Genomic DNA, 19,964 nt, shown 5'->3' with positions numbered 1-19,964 from the left:
CAGGCAGGTGGACCAATGGTACAGAATAGAGGACACAGAGACTAATCCACAAAGTTACAACTATCTTATATTTGATAAAGGGGCTAAAAGCATGCAATGGAGGAAGGATAGCATCTTCAACAAATGGTGCTGGGAAAACTGGAAATCCACATGCAACAAAATGAAACTGAATCCCCTTCTCTCACCATGCACAAAAGTTAACACAAAATGGATCAAGGAGCTTGATATCAAATCAGAGACTCTGCGTCTGATAGAAGAAAAAGTTGGCTCCGATCTACATATTGTGGGGTCGGGCTCCAAATTCCTTAATAGGACACCCATAGCACAAGAGTTAATAACAAGAATCAACAAATGGGACTTACTTAAACTAAAAAGTTTTTTCTCAGCAAGAGAAAAAATAAGAGAGGTAAATAGGGAGCCTACATCCTGGGAACAAATTTTTACCCCTCACACTTCAGATAGAGCCCTAATATCCAGAGTATACAAAGAACTCAAAAAATTAAACAATAAGATAACAAATAACCCAATCAACAAATGGGCCAAGGACCTGAACAGACACTTCTCAGAGGAGGACATACAATCAATCAACAAGTACATGAAAAAATGCTCACCATCTCTAGCAGTCAGAGAAATGCAAATCATCTTAGAGATGGTATCTCTAAGATACCATCTCACTCCAGTAAGATTGGCAGCCATTATGAAGTCAAACAACAACAAGTGCTGGCGAGGATGTGGGGAAAAGAGTACACTTGTACATTGCTGGTGGGACGGCAAATTGGTGCGGCCAATTTGGAAAGCAGTATGGAGATTCCTGGGAAAGCTGGGAATGGAACCACCATTTGACCCAGCTATTGCCCTTCTGGGACTATTCCCTGAAGACCTTAAAAGAGCGTACTACAGGGATACTGCCACATCGTGATGTTCATAGCAGCACAATTCACAATAGCTAGACTGTGGAACCAACCCAGATGCCCTTCAATAGATGAATGGATAAAAAAAAATGTGGCATTTATACACAATGGAGTATTACTCAGCACTAAAAAATGACAAAATCATGGAATCTGCAGGGAAATGGATGGCACTAGAGCAGATTACGCTAAGTGAAGCTAGCCAATCCCTAAAAAACAAATGCCAAATGTCTTCTTTGATATAATGAGAGCAACTAAGAACAGAGCAGGGAGGAAGAGCAGGAGGAAAAGATTAACATTAAACAGAGACATGAGGTGGGAGGGAAAGGGAGAGAAAAGGGAAATTGCATGGAAATGGAAGGAGACCCTCATTGTTACACAAAATTACATATAAGAGGTTGTGAGGGGAATGGGAAAAAAACAAGGAGAGAAATGAATTACAGTAGAAGGGGTAGAGAAAGAAGATGGGAGGGGAGGGGAGAGGGGATAGTTGAGGATAGGAAAGGTAGCAGAATACAACAGTCACTAATATGGCATTATGTAAAAATGTGGATGTGTAACCGATGTGATTCTGCAATCTGTATTTGGGGTAAAAATGGGAGTTCATAACCCACTTGAATCTAATGTATGAAATATGATATGTCAAGAGCTTTGTAATGTTTTGAACAACTAATAAAAAAAAATACCCAGTTCTATGGTTTGGATTGGCTCGTATTTGTCTCCCAAAGGTGCATTTGCTGGAAGCTTGGTCCTCAGTGTGGTGATGTTGAGAAGAGGTGGGACCTATAAGATGTCAGGCCTACAGGGAGATAACTAGGTCACTGGAGGCATCACCCCTGAAAGAGACTAATGTAGTTCTCTCAGGACCCTGGTTAGTTACTGTGAGAGAAAGAGAAAGCCTGGCTCCTAAATCTTTATGCTTCCTATTCCAACATGTCACTTCTCTCTCTCTCTCTCTTACACATTTCCACCATGACACTGTCAGCCATACTCTGATACAGCCAAAGGGGCCTTCACTAGAGGCCAAATAGATGTGGCCACCTGATCTTATACTTTCAGACTCCAAAACTGTGAGCTAGGTAAACCTATTTCTTTATAAAATATATAGTCTCTTGGGCATTCTGTTATAATAACAGAAAAAGGATTAAGACACTCAGCCTTGGAAATTATATTGTGTTCCTTCATATTCAATTGGTCAAAGAAGATAAAAGCCCACCAGATTCAAGAGATGGTATCAAAGACCTTTCCTCTTAATGGAAGAAGTGACGAAGAATCTCGAGTTCATGTTTTAATATCAACACAAGGCCACTGAGTATTTTCTCCCACATTCAAAATTTCTTACAATTTAACAAATCACCAAAATACCCATGACAGGAAAAAGACCAGAAAAATGTTTAAGGCTGCATGACCTCATGTCTTCATTCTCCCATAAACAGTCCCAATTCATTACATGTTACTCCAACACAATTATGATAGTTCTCCTTTCACTCTCAAGTGTCCTGTTGAATAAGTTATTTAATCATCCCATGTGATGTAAAATGTCCTAATTCAAAAACAACATACAAAGTGAAATTTATACCTTCACCTTCTGAATAATTCACCTTACTCTGAAATATTCAAATTTATTAATTATATGAACTATTAAAAATATACTTTTTTTCTTTATGGCCATTTTTATTTTTATAATTGGTAATTGATGTAACCATTTTACACATTTATTAGATACAGTGGGATAATTTGATCCGTGTATACAATGTGTGATGATTAAATCAAGGTAATTAGCATTTCCATCTTTTTAAACATGTATCATTTCTTTGGATTAGAAGCCTTAAAATCCTTTTAGTTACTTATAAATATATTATAAGTTGCTATGAACTATAATAACCCTGCTGTTCTATAAAACACTAGGACTTATTCCTCCTCTCTCTCTTTTTTTTTTCATCCTCCTTCCCTGCACCCTTCCTAGTCTTTATTGATGATCACTATTCTACATTGCGCTTCTATATGGTTCTTGTATTTCTACATCTGGCTTATTTCACTCAACATAAAGTCCTCCAGTCCCATCCATGTTGCCACAAATGACAGTTATTTCACTTCCTTTTGTGGATGAATAATATTCCATTGGATATATATGCCACATTTTATGTCCATGTATCATCAATCAGACCCTTGATTGATCAAATGCACCTGTTTTTGAGAAACATGCCAACAGTCTTACCAGTGTGTGAAGATACCAACCAGTATCTGATGGTAAAAATGGGCAGAACCAGAAATACACAATTATAAGGTTCTCTTTTCTACTTTAGGTCTCACAACAGGTAACAGGGCAGAACATAAATCCAGTTCTGTCTGTTCATGTAAGAATCAATATGTCTATGTTAATCATTGTAGAGTTCTCAATGTCGCAGAGTAGCAACCGCTCCATGTTTTCACAAAGCTTTAAGTGTTAAAATACCAAGAAAGATTTATACAACTAAACTGTACATCATATATGCTTCAAAGGGAGATTTTTCTAATTCATCTTTGAGAATGGACAAGTCAAAGAAGAGTCAAATACTTTTTTCATTTTTAAAAAATTATTATAGGGAATTTTCTTATGGAGCTCATTTTAGATGGAAAGTTTTGTCTTATTTTGCTTTGCTCTGTGTTTATGTTGCTGAGGATGGAACCCAGGGTCTCTTGTGTATGCTAGGCAAGTGCTCTACCACTGAGTCACACTCCCAGCCCCTACTTTTTTAAATAGTCTCTTAAAACACTGAAACTATTTTGTTGCAATTTTTTAAGCAAAAACGTTTACTTTGCCAAACAGATGGTTTATCCCTCTTAGACATTTTTAATACAAACCAGATTACCTAACAACTAACATGCAGATATTTACAACTCAATATCTCCCACCATTTTGTTTTTATTTCTAACAGAATTTGCTAATGTTGAACTATTACCATCTTCAACAAAAAATAATAATAAGATTCATCAATGATGGAAGGTAAAGGGAACATGGTTTACATGTAACTAAGAAACATCACAATAGCAATGGTTGCTTAGTCGCCAGCTATAAAATCCTTACCATGCCAGCAGTGGGGGCTGCTATAATTTGGACATCATCTGTCCCACAAAGACTCATGTGCTGGAAGCTTGGTCCTTAGTAAAAGTATTGAGAAGTGGTAGGATCTTTAGTGATAACTAGGGTCTCTACCTTCATGAATTGATTGTCTTTCTCAAGAGAATGGGTTAGGTACCTTAGGAGTGAACTAGTCTCATGGGATGAGATTTGTTACTGGTTTTATAAAACCTCATGTGTGTCTTCTTCAGCATATATCAGCAGGTTACTTTCACATGTGGGCCTGTTATGTGATACCATCTGCCATGAGGCCCTCAGCAGAAGCTAAGCAAATGATATCACTATGCTCTTGAACTATGTGCTAAATAAATTTTTTTCCTTTACAAATCATCTAGCCCCCCGTATAACAACAGATAATAACAACACAAAATGGTCTCTAAGACTGAGAGGGACCTCCTCCTGTCTACACTGCAGTAATGGAAAGTTTCCCACCAAAATACCTGTTTAAAGATCTTTTATTAACAGGTAACTCATTTATCTTCTATCAGATTAAATTGAATAGATTCGTTTTATGTTGGGAGTAGAAAGAGAAGACATAGGCTCTACCTACCTTAATCTGATTTTACTGCTCTTATGTAAGAAGGACTTCATACCAGTTAATTCTGGACATAGTTATCAAAAGTTTAAACAGTAGTAAAGAACTATTCCAAACTTCTCCCTAGTTTAATATCCAGAATGAACCACACCTCACATTACAACTCTCATCTCATCTGTAAATCTATTCCATGTATAGCTCTATGCCAGGAGTCCTCAAGTCCACTCCCAGGTGCAGTGATCTGTTAGGTGGACCTCATAGAACTCACAGCTATCATGTACAATAACAAATAATACGAAGCAAAATCAGTGAAAGGAAGTTTGTAAGGGGGCAGACCTAGAAAAAAACAAACAGGGAAAAACTTCTCGTAACCTCATTTCTATATCACATAGAGCAATATGATCCCCCTAGCATTGAATTGTGACACATGAAATGTTCACTACAATGGAATTCCACTAGAGACTCAGTGCCCAAGGTTTTTGCTGAGAGCTGGTCAGGCAAGCATGCAGAGAGAGTTCAGACAAATTCAAAGCTTTGAGTGTGGCATACAAAAATTCCAGATTTTCAGAATAAGAGCCATATTGTTTGCATAAACAGTTTAGGCACAACAAAGCATCCTTATCAGTCAAGGAACAGTGGAGCACCCCAATGCCAGCCAAGGGCTGACCTTGCAACCAGGCCTTCCTCAAGGCAGACACAGGCTGACTACCTTAACATTTTTTGTACAGCATCCCTGCTACCTGAAATCTAGATGTTTGACTTAATTGCCATTACCAAATCCACTGCCCTGGAAGATTCAGGCCATCTAAATTTTTGCAGACTCCTATATGCCTTTTCCTAAGGTTTTCAGCTGAATTTTTCTGTTGCTGGTTTTGTGTTGGCTGCCTGACCTTACCTACTTGGTAATCAAAGAGAGACAGTTTTGCACTCTTTCTGAATCCAGTATTCAAGATACAATGATGGCGGAGAGCCAGTACAAAAGATCCTACTCGCATTTGTGACAATCATGTTCATGTCTTTTAGGTCTTTTCCAGAGCTGACCCTCTCCATTATCACTTCTAGGGGTGCTTTTCCCATTAAAATAGTGGTGCCAAATCAGGATGATTTTAAAATTCAAACCACGTCCATATGATTCCCATCAGAGAATAAACAGACATATCACGTATTTATTTACTTATGCAATTCTCCAAAAATTCAACTCTAAAACAAAGAGGTTGCTCTGGCACCTGTTTCAAATTACTTATCAGGCCCTTATATAATCTTCTTCCCTTATGAGAAGGTGAGCAAAGATTGGAATATCTCATTATACTCTACATAAAATTATCCTTCAGGGAATTTCCTAGATGTTCCTAAATCTGAAAGCCAGAAATGAAACTTTTATAAAGCTCTGTGGCTGCAGAAAAAAGAACCTTTGGCAGAAAGTTTTCTGCATTTCTGAAATATCATTTGACATTGTAATTTTGTACCAATCTAGTATTCAGGAATATCTACATTAGTGTGGTTCAAAATTCCATCCTTGTAATATTAGATTTTTGCAACACAACATCTATAATTCCCCCCATTTTCATAAAATTCAAGTTGTACTTTAGAAACTGTTTCTCCCATAGATCATTTTTAATTCAATTTAAATTAAGCAAATGCTCACTTCAGCAACTAACGCTCTCTTAAGGACACTTAAATTAACGATAATTATTTAAACATTCATATACTCATATGCAGTTCTCCTGATTTATTCTCCAATCAACATAATTCAAAATTACATCCATGGAGAGAGATTTAATTCACATCTTTTATATGAGAAAAAGTATTTATTTTGAGGATTATTTTCTTAAAGGAAAATTAAATTATTGAAATTGACTTCTAAATTCATCACTCTTTATCACATATTCACAAAGTATTCTCTGTAGCCTTGGGTAAAGTTAAAAACACAAAATATTTCGTACAAAAAAAAAAAATGCCACACTCAAAGCTTTGAATTTGTCTTAACTCTCTCCACATGTCTAAGCTTCTTCAGACAAGAATCATAATCTGTAGACAAGAACCATGAATATTAAAAAAAGAATATCTATATAAGCTGTGAATGCATTCCATAAATTATAGAGGGTGACACTGTTATTGGATTAATATTACAAAAAATAAAATCGACAAATCATGATCCTCTCAGGTTTCCATTAGTCTTATTGGCATCTTATATTAGAGTGACAGACTATCTTACCTTTGCTATTAGAACCACCATGTTCCTTAAAGGGCAGTTCATCTTTGTGGCCATCACAATATCCAGCATGGTGCTTTGCACAATATAAGTGCTCAATAAGTATGAATTGAATTAATAGAGAAATTAAAAATAGAGTTATTAATTATTCTCTTCAAAAAACCTAGACAGATAAATTAAAAGGCACATCTCCCTCAAATATCTGACAGCACTACACAGAGTTTCATTTCAAACACTGACTGGCCAGAGTACAGTATCACTGGGCTTTTGATGCAGTAGATGAAAAATAAGGAAAAGGAAAACTGAGGCAAGTCTCAAAAGGGAGTCTTAGGGTCAGTATAAGCAGGGAAGGAGATCATTGAGATAATCTGAAAACCTAGAATCAAATGCATCAAGAAGATCAACAATTAAGACCTTAGAAAGCAAGTTAAGGCCAGATAATACATAGGCAAAATATCCTTATCTATATATCTCTATCTATATGTATGCAGTCAAGAGCAAAATCATTTGAGATTCATCAATAGAATGTAAAATATAAATGATATTTCCCACTACTTTATATTTTCCCTCTTTTGGGAAACTGAACCTTGCTTGCTTTCATAGCAGCAAGGTTTGAGACATTGTGCAGGAAAATATTTTTTCTCCTGCAAACACAGTATCACACCTAGTTACAGGAATTTCCATAGTAACATCATTTGAAGCATTATGTAAGTAAGATAAAGTATGAAAAGGTAGGGGGATCCAACATGGCGGCCGGCAAGGAAGCAGCGCTTTCAGTATCTCCACATTAACCGGATCAGAAACACCCATTGAAACAGCTACATTCTACCTACTGAGGAACTTCTAGCAAAATTCCGCTGAAAGGAGACCTGCCAGGAAGTAGTAAGTTATATTAGAGGTGACAGTTGGCCCCAGACAAGTGAATCTTGGCCGGGCACGCGGGCGCAGAGGTCCAATCCCGCAGCCACCGCCCAACCGGCTCTGCAAGCGGCCCCCGGCGGCCCGGGGCAGCAAGAAGGGTCCCCGCCTGGCCCGGCAGACGGCCCCCGCCAGCCTGGCTCTCCTGGCGGCCCCGCTCGCTCTGTGACCGGCCACCCCGCCCACCCGGCTCTTAGCCACGAGGCCTCTGCCTACCGGGTTCTACAAGTGGCCCCCGGCGGCCGGCGCGGCGAGAAGGGTCCCCGCCTGGCGTGGCAAACGGCCTGCGCCCTCCTGGCTCTGCTAACGGCCCCGCCCACCCGGCAAACGGCCCCCCCCCCCCCCCCCGCCTTCCCGGCTCTGTTGGCGGCCCCGCCCCCGGCCAGCTCAGGCTCGGCTCTGCAGGCGGCCCCCGGCGGCCCGCACAGTGAGAAGGGTCCCCGCCTGGCCCGGCAGACGGCCTGTGCCCTCCCAGCTCTGCTAACGGCCCCGCCCCCACTGCGAACGGCCCCACCCACCCGGCAAATGGCTCCCCCCGCTGAGACGATGTGAAGGAAATCTAACCAAGCCTTTATGAAATAGCAAACTGGGAACTAAAACCAGAGATTGGGTCAGACCAGAGACAAGCCAGTTCCACCCCTCCCTTCGGACACTCCAGCAAGGAGGCAGGGGCCCGCCATTGCAGAGAGGGGAAGTCACCAAAGTTCGGCCAAAGAGATTCCTTCCCAGCGGAATCTACTTTAGCAGGTGTGTGACTCCCACCCGCATCAGATACAAACAACCGGGAAACTTCAAAATCTCTCCGTGGGCGTGACTGTAAGGGCCAAAGGACTCTCGACCCCCAACTCCCAATACTGCCAGTGACGTGGGCGTGACTGTAGGGGCGGAGGGAAGCAGAGAAGACTCCCCACCCCCAACTCCCCCAACCGCCAACTGAGAGGGCGTGACGGTAGGGGCGGAGGGAAGCAGAGAAGACTCCCCACCCCCAACTCCCCCAACCGCCAACTGAGAGGGCGTGACAGTAAGGGCGGAGGGAAACAGAGGACACTCCAGACCCCCAACTCCCCCTACTGCCAGCAGAGTGGTCGTGATTGTAGGGGCTGAGGGAAGCAGATGGGATCCTCGACCCCCAACTCCCATTACCACCAGTGGCGACACCAATGGTCTTAGCCGCCAGACTCCGAAGGTGTGCCCACCAAAGGGGTCCGGAAAAATTAAACTATTGACTACCAGAACACAGCTCCACAGCACTGGGGCTTAGATGAATGACAGAGAGAGTGCTCAGTCATTAGGGAAATAGAGCACCCAGAGGGGCTGAAAGTGTAACCAAATCCTTGGAGAACCTCCTCCGGTGCACAGGACCTGGCTGGCTGGCAGGAGGAAGGGGAGGAGGGGCTGTAGAAGTGAAACGGCTCTGGACCAACAGGATTGAGAGACTCCCAGGAGCCGCCTTACAGGGATTGCTGTTGACACATTGAGGGCAAATCTCAGCCCGGAGGGCACAGCTTTGCCTACGGGAAGAGAAGAAGATGGATCTCTAAGACCTAATTTTATTTCTTATTTTATTTTATTTTTTCTCTCCCTTTTTCCCTCTTTCTCTCCCCTTCCAAGTTTTATTGTTCTTTCCATTCTCCTCTATGCTATCTAACTCCCCCTCCTTCTTTCTTTTCAAGAGCACCTTCCTTCCCCTTCCCCCCAACTTTCATCCCAAGCATTACGTCCTCCATTTCGTGTAACTGTCTAAATGCAAACAGGTGAATGTTTCGAGGCCGTCTATAGTGCTCCTAAATACCTAGCTACTACCAACACCCTGATCCAATTGACGGTTAGCATCCCCCTTCAGTAGAGCAATCTTCTAAAGTAGCCAAGACATACTAACCCTTATACCTTCATAGCACCCAACATAAAGTCCTAAGAACAAAAAACAAATCACTATATGCATACAAAATCCGGAAGCCCTTTATAAATTGAATGAATCAGCTCTAAAGTACAATAAAGCCCAACATCTATAGGCATAATCTCCCACCACAAAGGAGAAACAACAGATATAAACAAAGCCAAAACAAATGTATAGGAGAAAGCAGTTACAAAGCAGTCAAACAGAGCTGGAAAGTAATGTGAACAACATGAAAAAACAAGGGAAAAAGGAGTACAGATAATGCAGGACAACTTAAATCTACAGGAGGACCTAGAAGCATCAGAAACATGGACAGGGAAAGAAATCAAGGCATACCTAACTCAGATGGAACGGAATTTTAGAGAAGACATGAGACAGCAAATCCAAGAATTGAAAGTATATTTTGAAAACCAACTAAACAAACAAATTCAAACTGCAAAGAACGAGCTCTACCAGGAGATAGAGATCTTAAAAAAAAACCAAACAGTGATTTTAGAAATGCAAGAAACCATAAACCAGATTAAAAATGCTAACGAGAATATTACAAATAGACTAGATCAAGTAGAAGTCAGAACATCAGATAATGAAGACAAAGTTTATCAACTTGAAAAGAATATAGTCAATACTGAAAGGATGCTTAAATCTCATGAGCAATCTATCCAAGAGATATGGGATCTCATCAAAAAACCAAATTTGAGAGTCACTGGAATAGAAGAAGGCACAGAGATTCAAGCCAAAGGAATGGACAACCTATTGAATGAAATAATCCTAGAAAACTTCCCAGAGATGAAAGATGGAATGGATTGCCAAATCCTGGAAGCCTACAGGACCCCAAACATCCAAAACTGTAATAGGCCAACTCCAAGACATATAATTATGAAGATAGCCAACATACAGAACAAGGAGAGAATATTAAAAGCTACGAGGGAAAGGAGGCAGATTACATTCAGGGGTAAACCAATTAGGTTAATGGCTGATTTTTCATCACAGACTTTAAAAGCGAGAAGATCCTGGAACAATGTATTTCAAACGCTGAAAAATAATGGATTCCAACCAAGAATACTGTATCCAGCAAAATTAAGCTTCAGATTTGACAATGAAATTAAAATCTTTCACGATAAACAAAAGCTAAAAGATTTCGCAGCCAGAAAACCAGCACTGCAAAGCATTTTGGGCAAAATTCTACAAGAAGAGGAATGGAAAAACAGTGCCCAAAACCAACAGCGGGAGGTATCTCAGTAAAGGGGGAGGAAAACAACCAAAAAGTAAAAACTAGCCAAACTAAAATAAATAAATAAATAAACATGACTGGAAGTACAAATCATATTTCAATTGTAACCTTAAATGTTAATGGACTAAATTCACCAATCAAGAGACACAGACTGGTAACCTGGATCAAAAAAACAAATCCAACAATATGCTGCCTTCAGGAGACTCATATGATAGGAAAAGACATACACAGGCTGAAGGTGAAAGGTTGGGAAAAATCATACCACTCACATGGCCCTCGGAAGCAAGCAGGAGTGGCCATACTCATATCGAATAAAATCAACTTCAAACCTAAGTTAATCAAAAGGGATAAAGAAGGACACTATATCCTGTTAAAAGGAACTATTCACCAACAAGACATAACAATTATCAATTTATATGCACCAAATAATGGTGCAGCAACGTTCATAAAACAAACTCTCCTCAAGTTCAAGAGTCAAATTGACCACAACACAATAATTATGGGTGACTTCAACACACCGCTCTCGCCATTAGACAGATCCTCCAGACAAAAGCTGAATAAAGAAACTATAGAACTCAATGACACAATCAATAACCTAGACTTAACCGACATATATAGAATATATCAACCATCATCAAGTGGATACACGTTCTTCTCAGCAGCACATGGATCTTACTCAAAGATAGATCATATATTATGCCATAGGGCAACTCTTAGTAAATATAAAGGAGTGGAGATAATACCATGCACCATATCTGATCATAATGGAATGAAACTGGAAATCAATGAAAAAAGAAGGAAGGAAAAATCCTGCATCACATGGAAAATAAACAATGTTACTGAATGATCAATGGGTTACAGAAGACGTAAAGGAGGAAATCAAAAAATTCTTAGAGATAAACGACAATTCAGACACAACATACCGGAATCTATGGGACACAATGAAAGCAGTTTTAAGAGGGAAATTCATTTCCTGGAGTTCATTCCTCAAAAAAAGAAAAAACCAACAAATAAACGAAATCACACTACATCTCAAAACCCTAGAAAAGGAAGAGCAAAACAACAGCAAATATAGCAGAAGACAAGAAATAATTAAAATCAGAGCGGAAATCAACGAAATTGAAACAAAAAAAAACCATTGAAAAAATTGATAAAACTAAAAGTTGGTTCTTTGAAAAAATAAATAAGATCGACAGACCCTTAGCCATGCTAACGAAGAGAAGAAGAGAGAAAACTCAAATCACTAACACACGGGATGAAAAAGCAATATCACAACAGACACTACAGAAATACAGAAGATAATTAGAAAGTATTTTGAAACCCTATATTCTAATAAAATAGAAGACAGTGAAGACATCGATAAATTTCTTAAGTCATATGAGCTGCCCAGATTGAGTCAGGAAGACACACACAATTTAAACAGACCAATAACAAAGGAAGAAATAGAAGAAGCCATCAAAAGACTACCAACCAAAAAAAGCCCTGGACCAGATGGGTATACAGCGGAGTTTTACAAAACCTTCAAAGAAGAATTAATACCAATACTTTTCAAGCTATTTCAAGAAATAGAAAAAGAAGGAGCTCTTCCAAATTCATTCTATGAGGCCAACATCACCCTGATCCCGAAACCAGACAAAGACACTTCAAAGAAAGAAAACTACAGACCAATATCTCTAATGAACATAGATGCAAAAATTCTCAATAAAATCCTGGCGAATCGAATACAAAAGCATATCAAAAAAATTGTGCACCATGATCAAGTAGGATTCATCCCTGGGATGCAAGGTTGGTTCAATATACGGAAATCAATAAATATTATTCACCACATCAATAGACTTAAAGATAAGAACCATATGATCGTCCCGATAGATGCAGAAAAAGCATTCGACAAAGTACAGCATCCTTTTATGTTCAAAACACTAGAAAAACTGGGGATAACAGGAACTTACCTCAACATTGTAAAAGCTATATATGCTAAGCCTCAGGCTAGCATCATTCTAAATGGAGAAAAACTGAAGGCATTCCCGCTAAAATCTGGAACAAGACAGGGATGCCCTCTCTCACCACTTCTATTTAATTTAGTCCTTGAAATACTAGCCAGAGCAATTAGACAGACAAAAGAAATTAAAGGCATAAAAATAGGAAAAGAAGAACTTAAAATATCACTATTTGCGGACGATATGATCCTATACTTAGAAGACCCAAAAGGGTCTACAAAGAAACTACTAGAACTAATAAATGAATTCAGCAAAGTGGCAGGATATAAAATCAACACGCATAAATCAAAGGCATTCCTGTATATCAGTAACAAAACTTCTGAAATGGAAATGAGGAAAACCACCCCATTCACAATATCCTCAAAAAAAATAAAATACTTGGGAATCAACCTAACAAAAGAGGTGAAAGATTTATACAATGAAAACTACACAACCCTAAAGAGAGAGATAGAAGAAGATCTTAGAAGATGGAAAAATGTACCCTGTTCATGGATAGGCAGAACCAACATCATCAAAATGGCGATATTACCCAAAGTTCTCTACAGGTTCAACGCAATGCCAATCAAAATCCCAACGGCATTTCTGGTAGAAATAGATAAAGCTATCATGAAATTCATATGGAAAAACAAAAGACCCAGAATAGCAAAAGCAATTCTAAGCAGGAAGTGTGAATCGGGAGGTATAGCGATACCAGATTTCAAACTGTATTACAGAGCAATAGTAACAAAAACAGCATGGTACTGGTACAAAAACAGGCAGGTGGATCAATGGTACAGAATAGAGGACACAGAGACCAATCCACAAAATTACAACTTTCTTATATTTGATAAAGGCGCTAAAAGCATGCAATGGAGAAAGGATAGCATCTTCAACAAATGGTGCTGGGAAAACTGGAAATCCATATGCAACAAAATGAAGCTGAACCCCTTTCTCTCACCATGCACAAAAGTAAATTCAAAATGGATCAAGGACCTAGATATCAAATCAGAGACTCTGCACCTGATAGAAGAAAAAGTTGGCTCCGATCTACACATTGTGGGGTCGGGCTCCAAATTCCTTAATAGGACGCCCATAGCACAAAAGTTAATAACTAGAATCAACAAATGGGACTTACTCAAACTAAAAAGTTTTTTCTCAGCAAGAGAAACAATAAGAGAGGTAAATAGGGAACCTACACCCTGGGAACAAATCTTTACTCCTCACACTTCAGATAGAGCCCTAATATCCAGAATATACAAAGAACTCAAAAAATTAAACAACAAGATAACAAACAACCCTATCAACAAATGGGAGAAGGACCTGAACAGACACTTCTCAGAGGAGGACATACAATCTATCAATAAGTACATGAAAAAATGCTCACCATCTCTAGCAGTCAGAGAAATGCAAATCAAAACCACCCTAAGATACCATCTCACTCCAGTAAGATTGGCAGCCATTATGAAGTCAAGCAACAATAAGTGCTGGCGAGGATGTGGGGAAAAGGGTACACTTGTACATTGCTGGTGGAACTGCAAACTGGTGCGGCCAATATGGAAAGCAGTATGGAGATTCCTAGGAAAGCTGGGAATGGAACCACCATTTGACCCAGCTATCGCCCTTCTCGGTCTATTCCCTGAGGACCTTAAAAGAGCATACTATAGGGATACTGCCACATCAATGATCATGGCAGCACAATTCACAATAGCTAGACTTTGGAATCAACCCAGATGCCCTTCAATAGATGAATGGATTAAAAAACTGTGGCATTTATACACAATGGAGTATTACGCAGCACTAAAAAATGACAAAATCATGGATTTTGCAGGGAAATGGATGGCATTAGAGAAGATTATGCTAAGTGAAGCTAGCCAATCCTTAAAAAACAAATGCCAAATGTCTTCTTTGATATAAAGAGAGCAACTAAGATCAGAACAGGGAAGAAGAGCATGAGGAAAAGATTAACATTAAACAGAGACGAGTGGGGGGAGAGAAAGGGAGAGAGAAGGGAAACTATGGAAATGGAAGGAGACCCTCATTGTTACACAAAATTACATATAAGAGTTTGTGAGGGGAAAGGGGAAAAAAAAAAACAAGGGAGAGAATTAAACAACAGCAGATGGGGTAGAGAGGGAAGATGAGAGGGAAGGGGAGGGGGGATAGTAGGGGATAGGAAAGGTAGCAGAATACAACAGTCACTAATATGGTATTATGTAAAAATGTGGATGTGTAACCGATGTGATTCTGCAACTTGTATTTGGGGTAAAAAATGGGAGTTCATAACCCACTTGAATCAAATGTATGGAAGATGATATGTCATGAGCTTTGTAATGTTTTGAACAACCAATTAAAAAAATAAAAAATAAAATAAAAAAAAAGTATGAAAAGGTTTTCTACCATTATGGACTCAACATAGTGTAGCCAAGGAGTAACCTAAGCTCTTGCCTTCCCCCAAAGTCCTATTGTCTACAACATCTCTTGTTCTCAACATTAAAACTCTTACACTGAGTCAGGACAGAGTCTTCAGGCAGCCCTTATTAAAGTGCACACATTTCTTAAGAAGAGTAAAATATTAACCTATTGAATGGTTAATCAAGCTATAGTACCTCCATACTATGAAATGCTATGCAGCAATAAAAAGAAAAGTATTGATAAATTTAACTTGACTGAATCTAGAAAATCAGGATAAGTGGGGGCTGGGGAAAACAAACTCAAAGGTTATATACTGCATGATTCTATTTATGATTTTTTTTTTTTTTGGTAGGAGGAATTGAACCCAGGGGTACTTAGCCACTGAGCAATATTCTCAGCACCCCCCAGTTGTTTTCTATTTATTTTTATTTTTTTCATTTTAAGACAGGTTCTCGCTAAGTTGCTTAGGGTCTCACTAAGTTGCTGATGCTGGCTTTGAACTTGCAATTCTCCTCTTTCAGCCTCTTGCAATGACAAAATTATAGAAATAGAGAACAAATTAGTGCTTTTCGGGTATTAAAAATGCAAGTCTTTTTATTTATTTTTTATTTTTATAGTTGTCAGTGAACCTTTATTTTATTTGTTTATATGTGGTGCTGAGAATTGAACCCAGTGCCTCACACATGTGAGGCACTGGTAGGGGGAGGTACATGGGAATAATGGAGGAACTTTGTTTTGGGCAAATGGTGGGTGGGGAAGTATTATGAGGATAAGAAAGATGGTGGAATTTGATGGACATCATTACCCTATATACATGTATGATTGCACAAATGGCGTGTCTTTACATCATATACAACCAGAGAATTGAAATGTTTTACTCCATTTGTGTATAATGAATTGAAACTAAGTAGAACAAATAAAAAATAGAAAAAAAAAAAGAAAAAATGCAAGGCATTTAGGGGTGGGGAGATATGGAATAGTTTTAAAAGGGCAACACAATGGATCTGTGTGGTGATAAAACTCTTTTTCGTATCTTGACTGTGGTGATGCCACAAATCTATACATGTAATAAAATTTTATAAAACTAAATACACACACACAACATAAGTACAAGTAAAACTGGACAAGCTCAATGGGTTATGTTGATATTAAATGCAAATATGATATAATTTCATGCAATCTTTAAGAATTGCCTCAATTCTCCTCCTCCCTATTGTACTATTATTTTGCAAGATGCTATCATCAGGGAAAATGGGGTGTCGGGGGCGGCAACTGAATTATGGGTCCTGAACTGTCCTGTGACAGAGGCAATGGCCCTCTGGAGAACTCTCAGTGTGAAGTTGCCAATGAGATAGCCCATTTACTATGGTGACACCCTGTTCAAAGGGGAATTCTGTGCCAGCCTCTGAATTTTATCAGTTCTTAACCTTGGGTTCAAATGCCAGCTGTCCAGAGTTAGAAAATTATGGGCTCAAGCTGATAGTCCTAATTGGGCTGCTTTACCCTCAACTTCAGTTCTGTTTATCTTGATGAAACTTTCTCACAAAATCCTTTTGATGTTAAAACCTATATAATAAATGTCCCTAGCTCGTTCATGGTCACTACTTCCCTACCAGGATTGTTAGTGACTCACCAAATCCCAGCTTTTTCTCTATTTGTGTGTCTATTTGTCTTTTCTTAATCCCCCTCACCACCTGGTCTGATTAGCCCTGAATAAACTGTCATGCAGGTCACGACAATGGCGTAAGGATCTCCCCCTGTTATGCACATGAATCCACATAAATTGAAATAAAACATTGAATTTTTACAAGTATTAACCCATTAACATGATTTGGTTATTAGATATAGCAGCTCTTTCCTGAAAGCAAGTTGTAGAACAGAAAAAAGTCAAATTAATATTAAAGACCATGTAATCTAGCAAAATGGGCTCCATAGTTAGAAAAACCTCTGTTCAGTGCCAGATCTGCCATTACTACCAAATTATATGAGCTCTCAGAACCTCAGTTTACTCACCTTTAAACCAGAAATAGTAAAGCCTATTTTGCAGATCTTTTGTGAGACATAAATTAAATTACCAGTGTGTGGGGCCTTGGTTGACACTCAGTAAATGAGAGATTTTATTCTTAAAAGATAAGCAATAGACAGGTAAATCTCTGGAGTTCCTCCAAGAATGGTAGGCTATACTGGGAGAGGTCCTAGAAGATCAAGGCAGTTTATTGGCAGATTCTGGGGTACTATGAAAACAAAATCATGTGCAACATCTAACTCTTAATTCCCTCAGAAATTCTCTCCCTAGATAATTTATTTGGCCACCTTTCTCACTTCATCCAGGTCAGTTCAAATGTCAGCTTATTGAAATGCTGAACTTGACTGAACTATATGAAACAGCTTCATTGTTGCCCATTTCCTAACTTTATCACCACCTGGCAGGTGACAGATATATAAGATATATATATATATATATATATACATACACACATTAGATAGATAGATATTCTGTCATTTTCTCCTCCTCTCCTCTCTTCTCTTCTCTTCTCTTCTCTTCTCTTCTCTCTCTCTCTCTCTCTCTCTTTCTCTCTCTCTTTCCCCTAACCCTCAATCACAATGTAAGCTACCTAAAAGCATAAACATAGCTGTAGGATCTAGAACATTGCTGACACAGGGTATGCACTTAATAATCTTGATTTCCGAATAAACTTTTGCTTACTGAAGCCTAAATAATATTCCAGGTAGTCATTTTTCCAAGAATATAGCAAGGTAGAAAGAAGAGGAGGTAATTCAATAAAGAGAAAAAATTACCATCACTGTCCTCCAAAAGAAAGTAATTCTGCATTCATTTTCTTCCCCTAGACTCTTCTTTCTACACATCATTTCATTCATTAATTTAACATAGATCTGTGTGAACAGCAATCAGGACATGAAGTATCTGTTATAAACATTTTAAATGTTTAAAACTGTCTCTTCTGAGATTACCCTTGCTCCTTAGTAGAATGTACGTTGTCACTACTCATTCCCTGGTTCTTAATGAAAGCAAATGGGCACATCAAACATTTGTGCAAAATTATAAAGCAGGCCCTATTCATCCTTGGTATTAGTCTACTTCCTCCATCAGCTTACCCTTCATCCTGCATCACAACATGATCACTTCTTGGCTGCCCAAGCCAGTGGAGCATTTTACCCAGGCCTGACCTATGAACTATCTATCCTATGACCATAACTTTTCTACATTTTATGACTCCATGAATGTTAGCATCCTTCAAATTACACCAAGAAGGAAATTACATACCTTCCCTTTTTCTCTACTGCTAAGCCTTTTACTAGATCTTTCCTATTTAGGCTTATCCAAGTACAGCATAAGCATTCTAACTGAAATTAAGTCACCAAGAGTACTATAAGACAAAGATGTATAGAATTACACTACCAACTTCTGATTAACTTCCTTTCTGGTGATTTGCAACCACCACCACATTTCTCTAACAGGAAATAATAAAGTTTAATTCCTTTTACTGTTACTTACATATTGCATTCTGTCTTACAAAAGGACAAATGAAATTTCCAACTCTAGTGAAACATCCTACCATCATTTGTAGAAAGGCATGCACAATTCCATTTCAAACAGTAAAATATTAGCAAAGAAACATCAAGTTGGTTGTAACTTATCTGTATACAGCAAACCCGTGGAAGCAATTCTTTTAGCAATTAATCCTGCCAATACAAATTTTAGATGCTGGCTAAAATTCTTAATAAGACAAGGCAGCTTCTACTAAAACAAAATCCAACGCTAGTGGGAAATAAATGTAGACATGTTGCAAAGGGAAAATGTTTTGCCCCTAACATTTATTTTTAACATTTCTAGAAAACAAAAGCTCTTCTACAAATTTATTAACAGCAGGTATTTGGGGAATGGTTAAAGTTTTTTGTTGTGCATTACAAACTTGACGTGCTAAGGAAACAAAAAGTTAATGTGAAAGACAATCAGAGAGGCAGTGAGTGTGTGAGGCACTGGGTTTGATTCTCAGTACCACATATAAATAAGTAAAATAAAGGTCAATCAACAACTAAAAAAAATTCTAAAAAATAAAAAAGACAATCAGAGTAAAAGCTATTGAGTGCACTCTGGTTTTAAAATTCATTTCATACAGAATAAGTCAAAAGACCAAAAGGAGAAACTGAACTTCTTAATAACTAAGTTGTTTTACAGAAACTCTGTATCCCAAAAAATTACTCTATAGATGTTAAATATGGTCATGAGTCACCAAAAGAAGAGGGAAGCAGAAAAAGAACCGCTCAGCTAGTTCACCTGCTAAACAAAGATATTTCACTTTGTTTGAATATTTTGACAGTTAAAACTTATGAAAAAACTTAGAAAATGGGGATTGAACCTACACAGTTTACAAAGCCCTAAGTGAATTAAGTGCTAAATTTATAAATGCTTCTGATGCTGCCTTTACTTTAACATGTCATAACAATGCAGTTTGTACTTACTATCCACAAACAGACTGGCTGTAGCTATAAGAGGCTAAGAATCATAACCCAGAAAAGTATCTCTCCATGACATATTATAGTTAAACTTCCAAAGGACACAACAAAGAAAAAATATTAAAAGTGTAAAAGAGAAGTGCCAAGGCACATTTAAAAGCAAACATATAACAGCAGACTTCTCAGCAGAAACTGTAGGACATAAAATGATGTATTTCATGTCTTGAAAAAAAAAATATCAGCCTAGATTACTATTATCCAGTCAAGTTATTCTT

Source organism: Marmota monax, unplaced genomic scaffold, assembly GCF_021218885.2.
Source record: "Marmota monax isolate L192 unplaced genomic scaffold, Marmota_monax_Labrador192_F-V1.1 WCK01_AAM20220418_F8-fsc00001, whole genome shotgun sequence".
NCBI lineage: Eukaryota > Metazoa > Chordata > Mammalia > Rodentia > Sciuridae > Marmota > Marmota monax.
Note: the sequence above shows the minus strand (reverse complement) of the source record.